Here is a 14,829-nt window from a genome sequence, read left to right on the forward strand (position 1 = left end):
GTAGAAACAGAACTTAAAGGGGATTTACAAGTGTGCGCACTATTTGCTTTACAGATGAACAAAGAAGAATTTGGTACATTGGTGAATCGTCTTGAATTCTTGAGTTAGTTGTAAAGTTGTGTATAGCATGACTTGGCCTAAAGATGTTCTAACGAGTTGGACTTACTGGTGTGAATGTTTTTTGTGATAGCTCCGCTAAGTTCAGCATCTTTGCATTATTTATAGCCATCTGCTTGATGTGTTGAAGGCTCTGGCTCAATTAGATTACCTTTTAGCAGTAGCAGCTCTCAGGAACAGTACAAACAGACATGTGTCTGGTTGCTGCAGAATAAATAAGAAAGTAAATAAAGTCAGTGGTGTCTTCCTGCAAGTTTCTTTAACTACTTTACTTATGGAATAAAATGGATATGTAATGAAAATATGCCAAACCAAAATCTGTGATGACCTTTGCCCTACACTGTGAAAAGGGAGTATTAAGGTATGGAAGTATCCATGTATTTACAAAGGATTAAACAAAATAACCCCCACAACCCAGTGAGTTACAAATGCCTCTGAGCTTCTGAATTTTCAAAAATCTACATTTCAGTTTTGCAGAATGGAGTTATTTCTAAACTTAATTTTGGGGGGGATGTGATATTTTAAACAAGATGTTTAGAAAGACCAGCCAAGAATGATGGAAGCCACAACATACTGTAATCCTGTGGCCACAGACAAGTCCTTCAGTCCATTTTCAGTCTCTAACAGCAGCACTGAGAGAACAACATTCCTCTTCTGCATGATCTGGTTGGGTGAAAAATTATGTTCACAAATGAGTCATTCACTGTGGAAATACGGGATGAATGAGGTAAATTGCAGTGACTCCCTCTTGATTGTGGGTGGAGAAAGGAAAAGAACGTCTAATATTTTTAGAGAACTGTAAGTTGTAAACAAGAGTGAGTGGCTCCAGAATTTTTCTGTGTGCTGAATAATCGGGGCGAGATTGAGAGGCAAAACAGTCTTTGACCTTTGCTGCTTTTCATAACAAGGGTTAGAAGGTGAAAAGATGACCAAGATTTTGTACTATTGAAGTCAGCAGTGGTGTAATATCAAGGAGATCTCAGGTACGCATTCATTTATTTGTGCTAAATAAAGCCGTATGTGTAGATGCAAAATGGAGGATGTTAATCAACTAAGAGGTGTGAGTTCTTAGGTAACTAGAAGGTAGCAGTGTTGATTTGGAAGAAAAATGTTGAGGAGTAGACTTTTAAGCTGCTTAATGTGTTCCTGCCAAAAACCTGCACCTGAGCGTAGGGATGCCCTGTGTCAGCAGCCATTCCTGAGAGCCAACGGCTCAGAGGGGATGCAAAAACTGTAAGTTCCACATTCAGTCAGGAAAACTGCTCTGGGAAAACTGTATTGTTAGCGGAAATGCACAGGTCAGTACAGTCCTAATTTTTTTTTTTTTCTATTGAATTTGACTTTTTTTTAACTGCTCAAGAAAATCAATTGTATACTGTGACTCAGCGTTATTATCATTGACACAATGGAGCAGTTCCTGTAGTTGAGAGCTTTTTTACATGTTGATTATTGTTTACAGGGGAAAAAAATTAGAAGGATGTGGAATTCTGCCTCCATGGAGATGAACTGAAGCTGTCCACTCTAAGGGCCATGGCTAACTGGAACACACACAATATCAGTAATGTTCTTACTTGTAATTATGTAATTTGGGTTTTAGCATCTGCCTCTTTCTTAATTGGGTAAATTACAACTGATACAAATTATTACGACAATGACAGTAATTGCAGATTGATAAATTAGAGGAACAAAGATGCTGAAACTAATTTGATTGCTCCCCTAAATCATCTCGGGCTGCAGTTGTACGGAAATGCTGCCATTTCTTCATTTTGTGGAAGTTGTTTTTCACTTTCAAGCTGCTTCTCAATATTCTGAAATCAGCCCGTTATTATCTTAGCGTGACATTTGGCCTGCAGTTCCCAGCTAGGAATGAAAAAGGCTATCATTGGTCCTCTCTGCACAAAATAGCTGGGCAGAACATTTCTGTATACAGGAACTGTTATTCTCACCTTTTGAAGAGCAATTTCTTTGATGACTCAGAGAATATTTGACCTTCAAAGTAAAAGCTGCAGGCAGTACAATTTGCCTTTATAGCAGTTGTGTAGAGGGGTTTTTTTTTTTGTGTGTGTGTGTGTGTCTTCCTTGTTAGTTTTGAGAATAATCTCTTTCACTTGTCTGTAAATTGTAGTGATCCTTGTTGAACTGATCAGTCCCATTTGGACTTAGAACCAAGTTACCAATAGTGGAGAACAGGTAGTATTTAAGAAAACATCCTTCTTTGAAAAGCTCATATAATTCTCAAAAGCCTCTTCAGAGCTGTATAAAGGAGAATCAAGTTTCTTCTCTTTCCTACGTAAGATGTACAGTGATTTATTGTTTGTTTTTTTTTTTTTTCCCCCCTGAAAAAAACCCTCTGTTGTTGCCTCTCAACTTGAAGCTAAAGGAAAACGTGTATGATGTGCGGGTGGAAAACTTGTCCGCAAGGTGGATGTACCCCAAACAACTGCAGGCCTTGCGTTTACTTGTGTTTAAGCACACTTGCCAACTAGCAAAAATATGTAACCTTTCATTAATTTGAGGATGACTTGTGAGGCTGCTCAGTAGAGAGGTCAATGCACCTAGTAGAGAGGTCAGTGCACCTAGTAGAGATGTCAAAGCAGATCCTGAGCTCTTTTAGAACTGTTAGGATGCTTTAGTTCCTATCAGAGGAGCTGCAAGAAGGACTTCAGGAGAATTCGGATATATCATTCTTGGCAAATTTAATCTGGAATTTGTGCTTCTACATTCTTGAGCACATTTAAAAACTTTTTTCACTGATTTTTGAAGACTCGGATGTACTCTGGAATACTGTAGCACAAATAAACATTGTCAGCAATGAAAGATACCACAGATAGCAAACAAAGAATTCTTTTTCTATTGAAAAGATTTTTGCACTAGCATTCGAAGATTTCACTGAAAGAATAAATATTTAAACTTTGCTCTGTCCACTGTTCTGTCAACTGTTGACATTACTGATGTGTTCTCTAATTTTGACCCAGGAAATTCAATACATTGGGCTGACAGAATTAAAGTGTCACAGATGCACACCAAGGGGGGGTCCAATTACTGTATCAAGGTAATAACTGTGTTCTTACTTGGGACCATAGTATTTTCTAAAAAAGAGCTATTTCTATTGAGGGATAAGATTATGGATTAAAAAAAGCTAGGGGAAAACGTCTATACTAAATAGTGATTAGTTATTGTACAATGCTTGTCTGTATTAATATCTATACTGTATTGCAGTAGGTATTAATATATTCAATTTCATACTAAAGTTTCAATTTCAAATTTAAACAAAATAATACAATTCCGTTTAGGATTGTCTTTTCTATCTGAATACTGTGTATTAACAAACAGCATGTTTGTGGTTAGTGATTTTGCCAAAATCAGTGGAGTTTTGCTAGATTTATATTGGAATAAGTAAACAGAATTTTTCCCTCTGTTCTATTTGATTGGCCTCTTTCATTCATCATAATATCTAGGATTTCTTTACCTTTCCCTGGATAGGTTGACAAGGTCTCTTCTGCTGTACAGGTCTAGCTTTGGGCACTAAAACTTGAGCAGCTGTTTGAGTATTTAAGAAGTTAGCTTTGCTGCAGTTTTGTACTGCTTTTGAAATCCAGTCCTGTGTGATATATATTGTAGTGACTTTTGTTCAGTGGTGAAGATGAAGCTGGAAGTTCAGACCCCATCAGTGATCTGCAGCAGTTTCTTTCCCTTTCTGATTGTTGGCCTTTGGCAGGAGAGGGTTGCCGGTGTGGAGATTGCATTGCAACAGCTGCAGTTTTTCGGTGAGGTCTAGTTGCTTTGCGATTAGGACTGAAGAAAAGCCTGTTCTGAAGAAAAAGGCTATTATGGTATGTTTGTGTAAAGATGTTTTTGCTACTGCTTTTCCCAACTTGATGTGTCTGTAGGAGGCTTGGGCAAGAGGCTAAAAGCTGCATTTTATGGAGCGTGTGTTCAACTTCATGTGACATTTGGATACATCTTTGGACAAGGAGCTGAATTAGTTCTGTGTTTTGGTTTCTGGTACTCTACTCCACTCTGTGGAAACTAAGTGGATAATCTGTCCTCTGTTAATGCAGTGTGGTTTTTTATACACTGTTCTACTTTTTGACATAGAAAAACCTTCAGCTCTGCTTTTCATTGCGGGAATAAAGGTGTCAAACTAATCAACAGGCTAGAAGCACTGACTTTTGTAGCAGCTGGGCAACAAATTCCTGAAAAGCATTGCTGGTTTTACTTGGTCACTCCTGAATCGTTTTCATGAATTATTTTTATTCCCAGTAAATTATATATAACCAGAGGACAGCAAGCACTTGTTAAGAGTGCTAGGATCATTCGCCTTTGCTCACATACAGTCTTTGATGAGAGCCTGATGCTCCAAAGTACTATATGTGCTCCTTTCCTTGGGGCGGGGAGAGGATGCTTGTTAGCTTTCTATAAGATTAGGGGCTATAAGAGCAAGTAACCATGCACAGTTGTTTACTGCTAAATAAAAACATATGTAAGTTCTTCCCTAGTACAGAAAAATCTATTTTCATATAGCCTCATCTTTGAAAAGAGCACTTTACAGAAGATTAGGAAGGGGCTGTGTGGGGGAGATACTCCATACAGTAAGCTCAGCTTAAAACTATGAGAAATAGCAAATGTCTTTCACAGGTGCTAAGTTAGCAGGTAAATTTATGACTGCCAGTGTAGAGGAGAAAGAAGACGTGCTTCTGAGAAAAGAGAACTATTTATTTATTTAGGACTATTTGGGTAGTTTAGTTAGAGATGAGACAATTCACAAATAAGAGGATGGTGAAATTTCTTGGAGAGTAGTTGCTTAGAATGATTTTTAAGGCTTTTGTTCTGCCTTGTCTTTTTTTCCGCCGAGACCTCATTTAATTTGTAAGGCACTAGGATGGTATTTATAGAACAAAAATCTCTTAACCTGAAGTCTGGTGATGTATTGGTATTTAAAGCAGTGATAATGCTGTTAGCAAGAAGCTTTAATTGCATGATTATAGACCAACAAAATTAGGCTCACTGACATACAGTCATGATAACCTGGAGATATGCTAAACTCTGAATTTAGAGGTAAGACTTCCCCTCTCTGTATCCACATATTGTCAATATAATAAAAACGTTTCTAAAAGCATGTACTTCAGGGGATTTGGTGCTTACCCCTGCATACTCCTTTGCCAACCAGTTTTGTGATAGGCTGTATGAATTTCACCATGTTGATAAGGTTCAGCATCTCCAAGATGGTTATTCACCTGATGCCCTTTGAAAAATCCCTCTCTGTGTGCAAGTTTCCTACCTTCAAAAGGGGTATCTTCAAGGATACTGTGTGAATAAGTCCATCAGGAGTCCAAGGTACACAAGGATTATTGTAGTGAATCCCAGCAGCGCCTGCAAGTTGGCTTCACTTATGAGCTGCAGTGGGAACACTCCAGCCATGTGTTTTGTTACCTGTGCAGAAGAATGTCGTGGTTTAGACCCAGCCGGCAACTAAGCACCACGCAGCCGCTCGCTCGCTCCCCCCCGGTGGGATGGGGAGAGAATCGGAAGAGCAAAAGTAAGAAAACTCGAGGGTTGAGATAAGAACAGTTTAATAGGTAAAGCAAAAGCTGCGCACACAAGCAAAGCAAAGCAAGGAATTCGTTCACTACTTCCCATGGGCAGGCAGGTGTTCAGCCATCTCCAGGGAAGCAGGGCTCCATCACGTGTAATGGTTACTTGGGAAGACAAACGCCATCACTCCGAATGTCCCCCCTTCCTTCTTCTTCCTCCAGCTTTATATACTGAGCATGACGCCGTATGGTGTGGAATAGCCCTTTGGCCAGTTGGGATCAACTATCCTGGCTGTGCCCCCTCCCAGCTTCTTCTGCACCTGGCAGAGCATGGGAAGCTGAAAAGTCCTTGACCAGTGCAGCAACAACTAAAACATCTCTGTGTCATCAACACTGTTTTCAGCACAAATCCAAAACATAGCCCCATACCAGCCACTATAAAGAAAATCAGCTCTATCTCAGCTGAAACCAGGACAAAGAAACACCATAGTGAAGCACTCAAATTGCCTATTAGCAGAAGACTGAAGTTTATGGTGACAGGTCAGCTTGTAAACATGGGTTTACTATTCTGTCTTGTTCTGTGTCTATGCTAATCTATACCTACTTGCTATAAACTGAGAGCTTTTATGAAATTGTCCACACAAATCGGATATTGTTCTAGATTTTTTTGGTAGGGATTTTTCTGGGATGTGATTTTTGGGAAGTGTGAGTTAGCAATAGGTGTAGGTGACAGGAATGGTAATGAACATGGTAACGGTCCTTTTTCTTCCATAAAGTATTATATAAAGTCCATGGCACTGTCTACTCTAGAGCAACGTACCAGTGTTTTGCATGGATGAGGCAGATATGTGCCTCTTATTACTGAGAGTGTGCTCAGCAGCACAGTTGGGAATGACTCAGTGCAGCTTACGGCAACATCTTTGGTCGTGATTCAGCACTTTGTCATGTTTCTGAGCAAGGAACAGGGCTGCAGCCATCCCTTAATTGCTGTCAGCCTCATATACAATGTGTGTTTTCTGCTTGGGACGTGTACTTTGCCCATCCTCTGCACTTGCAGTCTCTTAGGTAAACTATAGCAACGTAACTTTCCTAGATGTTATACCCTGGAGATAGCAGTTGAATAGCATCATTCATTAAGACAAAACAAAAAAACCTACATAGTCTCCGCTGCTTTTCATTTTGAAATAAGAAAATGATCTTGGCACAGGGCATTTCCTGGGGATTAATGACTGGCTGGGGTTAATGGCCCTTGGCTGCACTGTGGGCCATCAACTCCTCCCTGCTGGTCATTAATCTGCAGGAAATGCCCTGTGCCAAGATCATTATTGTTGTATTTGGGTTCTTTGAGAGCTGAATTCAGGAACCCACACTGCTCTAATGTGTGAGAGCCTGCTGGGTTTTCTTGCATTTAGGCCCTACATATTATTTTTTTTTCCTGAGCTTATCTGAAGTTTCCAAACGTTTCGCTTAATGGAAAGTGACTGTAACGCTTCAGGTCCTTTAAAAATATTTCACTGAGCAGCAACCAAGGTAACGCTAAACTTTATGTGGTGAAAATAAAAGTTCTGTGTAGCAAACAGTTTTGGAAAGAGTATAGACTTGGGGGTAGGCTGTGCCTTTTAGCGTAGCCTGGAGCAACAAGCAGTGCATTGTACTTGGCATGGGAACTTGAAGACAGTCCTGACAGGCAGTGCGTCTACTGTGAGGTAGGATCGCAGGACTCATGGTCTGCATAAGCTGTAAGCCACTTCAAGCAAAGATGGTTCCCATTTTAAAGAGATTTTTGCTTTCTTGGTAAATTAAGAATGAGAAGAGATGGGCTAATTTTCCCCCTACCACCTGCCGACCGTGTGCAAGAAGTGGGGTTTCTCTTCATTTTCCCTATGTGATTTCAAGTTCAGAATGCACAGCTTTTTTTTTTTTTTTATAGATTCTGCATAGTAAGTTTATGAAGCTGTGTTGTACTCTGCACTGAAATCAGTTTAGGGTTGAATACAAAATTCCAGGGGAAAAAAAAATCCTTCAAGTAGGTCAGTTCAGTATTGTGGCCTGGAAGTGGCAATTCATGACTATTGTCATATTTCTTTATTAAAAAACCCACGACAAAACGAAACAAAAAAAACCCCACAAAACCAAACACTACCACCCCACCCCAACTACCAGTCTTCTACTTAGTAAGGAACTATTTGATCATACTAGATCATATTAGAAGTAAGGTTGTAAGGAAGTGGAGCTTATATGGCAAGTAGTAAATGCAGTGTTCAGGAACTCAAATGGTGATAAAATTGGTGCTGGGCATACATCTGATGTTCCTGGATGACCATTTTTATTTCAGTGAATTAATGAGTTCACTGAAAAGAATAAAAATCAGTGTTGTGCCTTTTTTTTTTTCTTTCTTAAATGCTTTTTCCTTGCTCCTTTCTTTCTCTCTGTGATTCAGACTTTACAGACCTGTCTGTGAAGTCTCCTGCTCTTTCCTTCAGAAGCTTTGCAAATAGGCAGCCTGTGCTGTCCTCTTCCCAGTTCTCAGATGTACCATGCTGTGAAGCTGCTTTGGGTCAACAGGAAACCTTCATAACGTGCATTTCAGATCTTGAAAATGCCACAGTGTGCGTGAGATTTGAAGACAGCAGCAAGCTTAGTAGAGACTGTCACATCTGTAGAGACCTTTTGATGGATTTAGTAGGATTTCAGCAAAGAGAGGGAGAGACATTTCATGAGGAGAAAAGGTCCTGGATCAGGTCTACATACAAACTTTTACAGATCTTCAGATTCAGTGTGGGGTTTGGATTTTTTGGGATGAAAGTGTATTCACTACCCAGTCCTTGTGTCTACAAGTCAAGGCTTATTCCCGTTATCATAGAGGAAACACTCTGAAGTTGTTCTCTGTAGTAGTGATTATGAACTGTCAGTCTGAAATTTTTACCTAGAAAATGTGATATCACAAGAAATAAGGCTTAGTAATACTTTATAAGTAAACAATGCTATAGCTACTTAGGTTGTGGTTTTATTCCAGAAGGAATAATTCGTACTCCGTCAGTAAGCCTGTAACAAGGAGAAGACAGCCTGCCATGTTACTAGCTTGCCTTGTGCTTTTTAAAAATAGATGTTTATCTTCTGCCACTTACCAGTGAACATCATTGAGAATATCTGAGACGATATAGGTAAGTCAGAAAGTTGATATTGTTGTTGATGCACTTGAGAGACTCCATTTGCGAAAGCAAAGAAAAATGCAGTGAGTAGCAGGAGAAAAACGACAGGGCTGCCTTTTGTTTGCCTAATCTAGGAAGATGTAAAGGAAGGGAGAAAATTTTTGCTTGTAAAGAAACCTTGCCCAAATTCCGCAATATCTTTATTTTGCTGCTAATCTGGTAAAGCTGTCTTTTATTGTTCTCAGTCTATAAACTTTATGCAGAAGATACCTAGTCTATGCTGCAGCCTGTTGGGTTGATAGGCATCAGTTGTCTTTGCAAACCTTTGCTTACTTTCTCCCAAAGACTGTTTTTTTTTCCCTTTGGAGGGAAGGAGGGTGAAAAGGGGGTCCTAAGAAGAAGGGAAATAAGCCGTGAGAAATGGATTTCCCAGCCTGTTCTTTCTTTGCACCCAGCCTTGGTAATGACTGGTCAGAATGGGACCCTGGTACCAAGAAGCGGGGAATCCCCTTTTTGCTGTATTGACCTTGGTAAGGGGGAGGATAGTTTGTAGCGTCTTTGTACATGAAGCCTGGTACACGGTAGCGTTGTCACCCCAGAGTGGCTAGTTTTCACCAGACTGCATCCTGCCTGTATCTGTAGGCTCAATGAAATCCCCTGAAACCCTCACCCCCATTGCTCCAGCTCTCACAGTCTAATAAAGTCAATAGAAATTTTACTGTGCTCTTGGTTAGAGGAGCCTTGAGCAAAAAACATTTCGTGCAGTGGAGAGATGGGCAGCCTGCAACCTGACCTTCTGCTGCTGTTTGTGCAGTTGCTTTTAACATTGTGAAGTAGTTCTAATGCATCAGCATTCTCAACGGTAACGGCTTGTATACGTGTAACTAATTTCCTAAAGTACATACAATGATAAACCAGGCTCTGTATCCTTATTTGTTGGGAGGTGTATTTATAACCAACTTATCAAAGTCTTTACTTTTTGTCAAATGTAACTTTCAAATACTGTTTGTGTTGTCAGATATGTCTAAATATTTTACTTTGTTAGTCTCTGGATGTGAACACAAAGGTATTTGTTTCTTGTTGCTTGTGTGTTCTTACCATCACTGGGTTTGCAAATTGTTAACTAGCTAGCCGTTATTTTGTAGTCAGCAACATAAACATAAACAAGGCTGAAGAGTTCAGTATGACTACTTATTTCGGGTAGGGTTGGTGCTATCTTTACTGTATGGTTAGAAAACCTGTCAAAAATTGAGTAAATATTAATTAAAAAATGTTGTGGGCTGCAGATAACACTTCAAATAAAATTAATTTTAAATGGAGAATTCTAAAGCCGTTTTGTTGGAGCTAGAGCCATCAGGATCATCACGAAGCTGAGTTAGTTAAGCTTTTCTGATGTACGCAGCAGAATGCCGATATTTGATTGTTATATACCATACTTGTTTGACCTACTGTGGCTTTGTATCTGTTTTCAGAAATCATACAAGTTTTTTATCTTACTGTAATGTTTTTCTAACTGTCTTAATGTTTACAGAGCAGTATACGGACTCCAACTCTAAAGGCAGAGCATGGCAAACTGTGGAAGCAGCATGATGCCCATATTTTATCTACTGCATGCAGTATTAATTTATTCCAAAGAAAGATGATTTCATTAGTTATTATTTTTGATTGTAAAAATTAATAGGTAGTTCTGTACGTTTCTTAGCTAAATTTTAGCTACTATTTTTCTTTGCCTCTCATTTTCTACCTGCCAGACATTTGAATGTGTTATCTCAATGAAGAGATGGAGGCTGTGATACTGGCTTATTAATTGTAGAAAAGTAAGTAACTGTCAGTAACGCTTTAGAAACATGTTAGCCAGATACTTGTCTATATATATATGTGTTGCTTAGTTTTGTTGGCTTCAGCAGAAATTTATCATTCTCTTTGAAATGTGGAACATCTTAGAGGAAAAAAAGACTCTTAGCATTTGCAAACCCCATGATACCAGGAGAACTCAGTTTGCAATCATAAAGAGAAGCAGTCATGCCCAAGAGACATCACTACTGGACTGAGAAAAATGTTTGCCAATCAGCAATATATAATGAATAATGAACAATATTTGTCATCTCCCCAGAAGTGGGGCATTGCAATGCAAATGGTACAGCTGTTATTCTTTAATTGCAGCTGGATTAATAAAATGTAATTTTTACAGCCCATTTGCAATATACCACTGGGGAATACGTTTTATTACCACTTTGGGTGTCTTTTAGTTAATAAATTTGTGCCTTTTGAGCATAAGTGTTTGGCTTCAAATCCCAGATACAAGTTTATTAAAAATTGTAATAGTTCTTGGAGACTATAAAATGAAATGAAGTGCACAAAATGTGCATTTCCAGTGCTTGAGTTTAAAACCATTTTTTTACTTGACTAATTTCAGTGTTTCCAACACTAGAAAGTATTGAATTTAAATAATTATTAAATATTTAACCAACCAGACATACAGCATCATTTTCAAGAGATGATTTATATTTGTTAGTAATTAAAGATTCAGAATGGCACTGAGAGGATGTGGTCATAATATCTGATTTTTAAAACTTACACAATGTTTATGCAAAGCAGTGGCACTGCAGGAAAGCAGAACTGATATTTGAAGTCAGAAACACGAGCGAGACAGTAGTTAAATGATCTGATTTACAGAATAAGGCTGACCTGGTCAAAAACAGTTGACAAGCCTTTTAAGGATAAACTGGGTCTTACTGCTGGTGGAATGGAATCTCCTGTTAAAGTTGAGGCTAAATCGGTTCTTGGCTGTTGGCTAATTTCCCTTTTCTTATCACAGGCAAACTCTCTGAGCAACTGTCAGAGACGCAAAGCTACCCCTGGACAAAAACGCTTCCCCACAAACTCCATCTGACAAGCAGGGTAATTTCTCAGTTACCTATGAAAACAAGCACCGCTCAAGATGCTGCTCTCCACATTCATATTCTTGCATCTCTTTGCCATCTGTATTAAGCAGTTATTCCCATTCAATTAGTATGAAATATAGTGAAACAAATCAGTTTCTTATTTTTGGGATGCGAGACCTTTGCTTCCAGTTTCATCATTTTCAAGTTTTAAGATGGTAGTATACAAAGGTGACAAAGGTACCACAGTGCAGATGTTGCTTGTTGGTGCTCTAAACCAGGTAGTGGCTAGCTTTTTTCCCTTGCTCTTTCTGCTGTTCTCTAGGCAATCCATCTGAGTAGATGTAAGTAAATGTTGATATTTTGGGCTGACAAAAGTTGAAGATACTCTCCTAGAACTGGGAGAAGGTTTGTTGACTCTAATTTGGCTAAATAAGCATGGTGCCTGCTGATTCCAGTCTTGTTCCTTTTACAGCATAGTATTATAACACAGTTGGTTAAATTGAGCAAATATTGCTAGAATGAAACAAACAAAAAAAATCAGTTCTACTACTAGCATTTTAAGGGAACTTAGTAAAACCATGCTCACTGTCCTCTGTGTTTAAAAAAAAAAAAAAAAAAGTTTTGGCAAACAAGATTCCCAGAACCCTTAATCCAAACCCTGTCAGCTTCAGGGGGAAGGCTGAAGAGGAGGAGGCCTAGAAAAGATGATACACTGCGATGTTCAGAGAAGCTCCATTTCAGTATTAGGTTTTTGCCAAAAAATTGATTCTGCTCTTTGTTGGAGAAGTGCTTATGAACATAGGTGAGTTAAGTGTTTGCAGCAACCAGCCCCACTTTATGAAATTTGCACTGTGGTCTTGCAGCCAGTGTCTAGCACTTGTACATAATTACAAGCAACTCTGCCTTTTAATAAGTGACAATATTTAGCACGGTTATCTTAGCAGTGGCATGGAAAAACAGTTTTTCTATGGTGTTTAGCTGTAGTTTTACTGTAGTGGCTAGCCATATTTTAGATTGAATAAATTCCTTCATCCTTTTAAGATTTTACTGAAAATTGAAATTGGTCTGTGTGAAGGGAATTAGCTCCCATCTTTAGTTTATTCTAGTCTTATCCAAAATAATGAGTCACAGGACAGGATTAATGCAGCCCTTTTATGGATGAGTGTACAATTTAGAACAAGACTAAGGTGAGAAAAGAGAAACTTGGAGAGTTTGCTCTGAGAAAACACTAAATGTAGTGCATCTTTGTTACCCTCTGATAAATCCTCTTATCTCTGAGCATTGTGTGGAAGGGAGGGATAAAAGATGAACCTAGCCCTCAGTTAAATAGAAATTTGCTTAAAGATGAGAGCAGAGTAAAAGGGACTATGTTAAACTTGAACTGTAATTACTGCATCTGTGTCAGGGTTTGAAGGTTCATACACTGCACAAAACTTCTATAGAAGAGCAGTCTAGCTATAGTCCTGCTATTTTTGTTCTTATTTTCCTTGATGCATGATGAGTGAACTTGACTGGGTTACTTTACGCGTGACAATTGTACTTGTGTGAAAAGACAATTTAAATGGTTTTTTTTTTTTCATATTCAAGTCTTTAAGGAATTTGAGCTTGAAAACTTAAGTGAGCAATAGGTACGAGCTTGCTGTACTTCTTGCCACATAAAGAATTTTCTCTGAATTTAAATTTGAAAGAGTTAGAGTGAAGCAGAGAATGATCTAACCTTGGGACATTAACACGTGTCACGTGGCTTGGTAAAACAAGATCTGTCTTGTATGGGCACTCTTTATTACACCTTGACCATGGGAATCATGGCTGAAACCAGGTTTTCTGTTAGACAGCTTGACATATGACTTGCTAGGTACTCAACAAAAAATCGATAATGTTTGATTTTTAATCAGATGCAGCGGTACAGACAGATGCATGCTGTTTGTATTCAGTAATATGCCACTGGAAATGTTGCTGGAGGACCGCCTGTGAATTAATTTTTTCTGGTAATTAATTTTCTGAAAACTTGAGTGGGTGAGTTAGGAGAAATTCTTCATGAGTATTGCATCACCTGGAGGAGACGGTTAAAATGTAGAAAGTCCATTAAACTGCTAATTCATGTTTGTGCCGACTGAAAATTCTCCCTTCTCCTGTCTCTTTATTTTCACAGACTTTTTTTCTTTCTTTTTTCACAGACTATTTTCACAGACTATTTTCTTTCTTCATTGAGATTGGGGGTACTGATTTAAAGCACAATAGTAATTTGGATTTGCTTGTGATGTTAGCAGTCAGATTTGTTTTTATTTATTTATTATTTTGAGGCACTAAGGAAATTGGCTGTGAGCATTTATATTAAGTATTGTTCTGTCTCCACATTTTTCAGTGTATTCACTGCTATGGTATTATACACTCTTTGTAAATACAAAGATGCTTATGAAATGTTAAGGCTGACTGTATTTAATTTCACATCAAGAAGGACTCCCTGCCATAGTGTTCAGCTGAGCCATTGTGAATACCCTTCAGTCTTAAACACTGGTGTAAAGCGCTTTTGTGTGTGTGGTGTGAGCATTTTTGTGGATTTGAAGGTTTTGGTTTTTTTTGGTGTATTTTAAAATGCAAAAACAAGCGGGCTTTCAGCTGTTCAGAACTGGCAGAACAGTTTTGCTTTTGCTGCTGTTTGGGCCTGCTAAGTGGTGTGTGAAAATCTTGGTTGTGTGATTCAGTTTGGAGGGTGGATATCTGTGGACCTTAACAGATCCATGAGGGTTTTTTTTATTTATATATATACAAAATAAGCATATATGTTTATTACAAAGGATGTGCCTGACTTAAGTCATTGAGCTTTCTTATAAATTTCTTGTGTCACTGTCAATGTTGGACTATATGTGAACAAGATTTCCATAACATCCTTTTAATATTAATAGCGTTTTGTAATAGTAAAGACAGCAGGAAGATAAAATTCAGGAAATCATTTGGCCACAATTAAATGGGAGGCAAAAGTACAATTCTGATGATTAAACTGGATTCTTGTTTAAAACACATGTGGTAGAAGGATATGGCAGTCTTCAGGAAGCATAAAATACAGTTAACCAGCAGCATTTAGTCACTTGCTAATACTGTATGCGATTTCTAATTACTTCTGTAGTATGTCATTGTTTA

The 14,829-nt window shown here is 38.5% G+C and overlaps 1 protein-coding gene across 7 annotated transcripts in view; it reads left to right on the forward strand.

The window, feature by feature from the left end:
* NAALADL2 (N-acetylated alpha-linked acidic dipeptidase like 2) overlaps window positions 1-14,829 on the forward strand; it is a 520,054-nt gene that overhangs the window by 73,373 nt on the left and 431,852 nt on the right. The window contains exon 1 of one of the 7 annotated variants that reach the window (XM_075506900.1): window positions 1,631-1,675. The exons of the other annotated variants lie outside the window; for them this stretch is intronic. The gene's annotated coding sequence lies outside the window, so the exon portion shown is untranslated. Of the gene's footprint in view, window positions 1-1,630; window positions 1,676-14,829 lie in introns of those variants that run through there. 7 annotated transcript variants of the gene reach the window in all.

Source organism: Mycteria americana, chromosome 7 (assembly GCF_035582795.1).
Source record: "Mycteria americana isolate JAX WOST 10 ecotype Jacksonville Zoo and Gardens chromosome 7, USCA_MyAme_1.0, whole genome shotgun sequence".
Classification (NCBI taxonomy): domain Eukaryota; kingdom Metazoa; phylum Chordata; class Aves; order Ciconiiformes; family Ciconiidae; genus Mycteria; species Mycteria americana.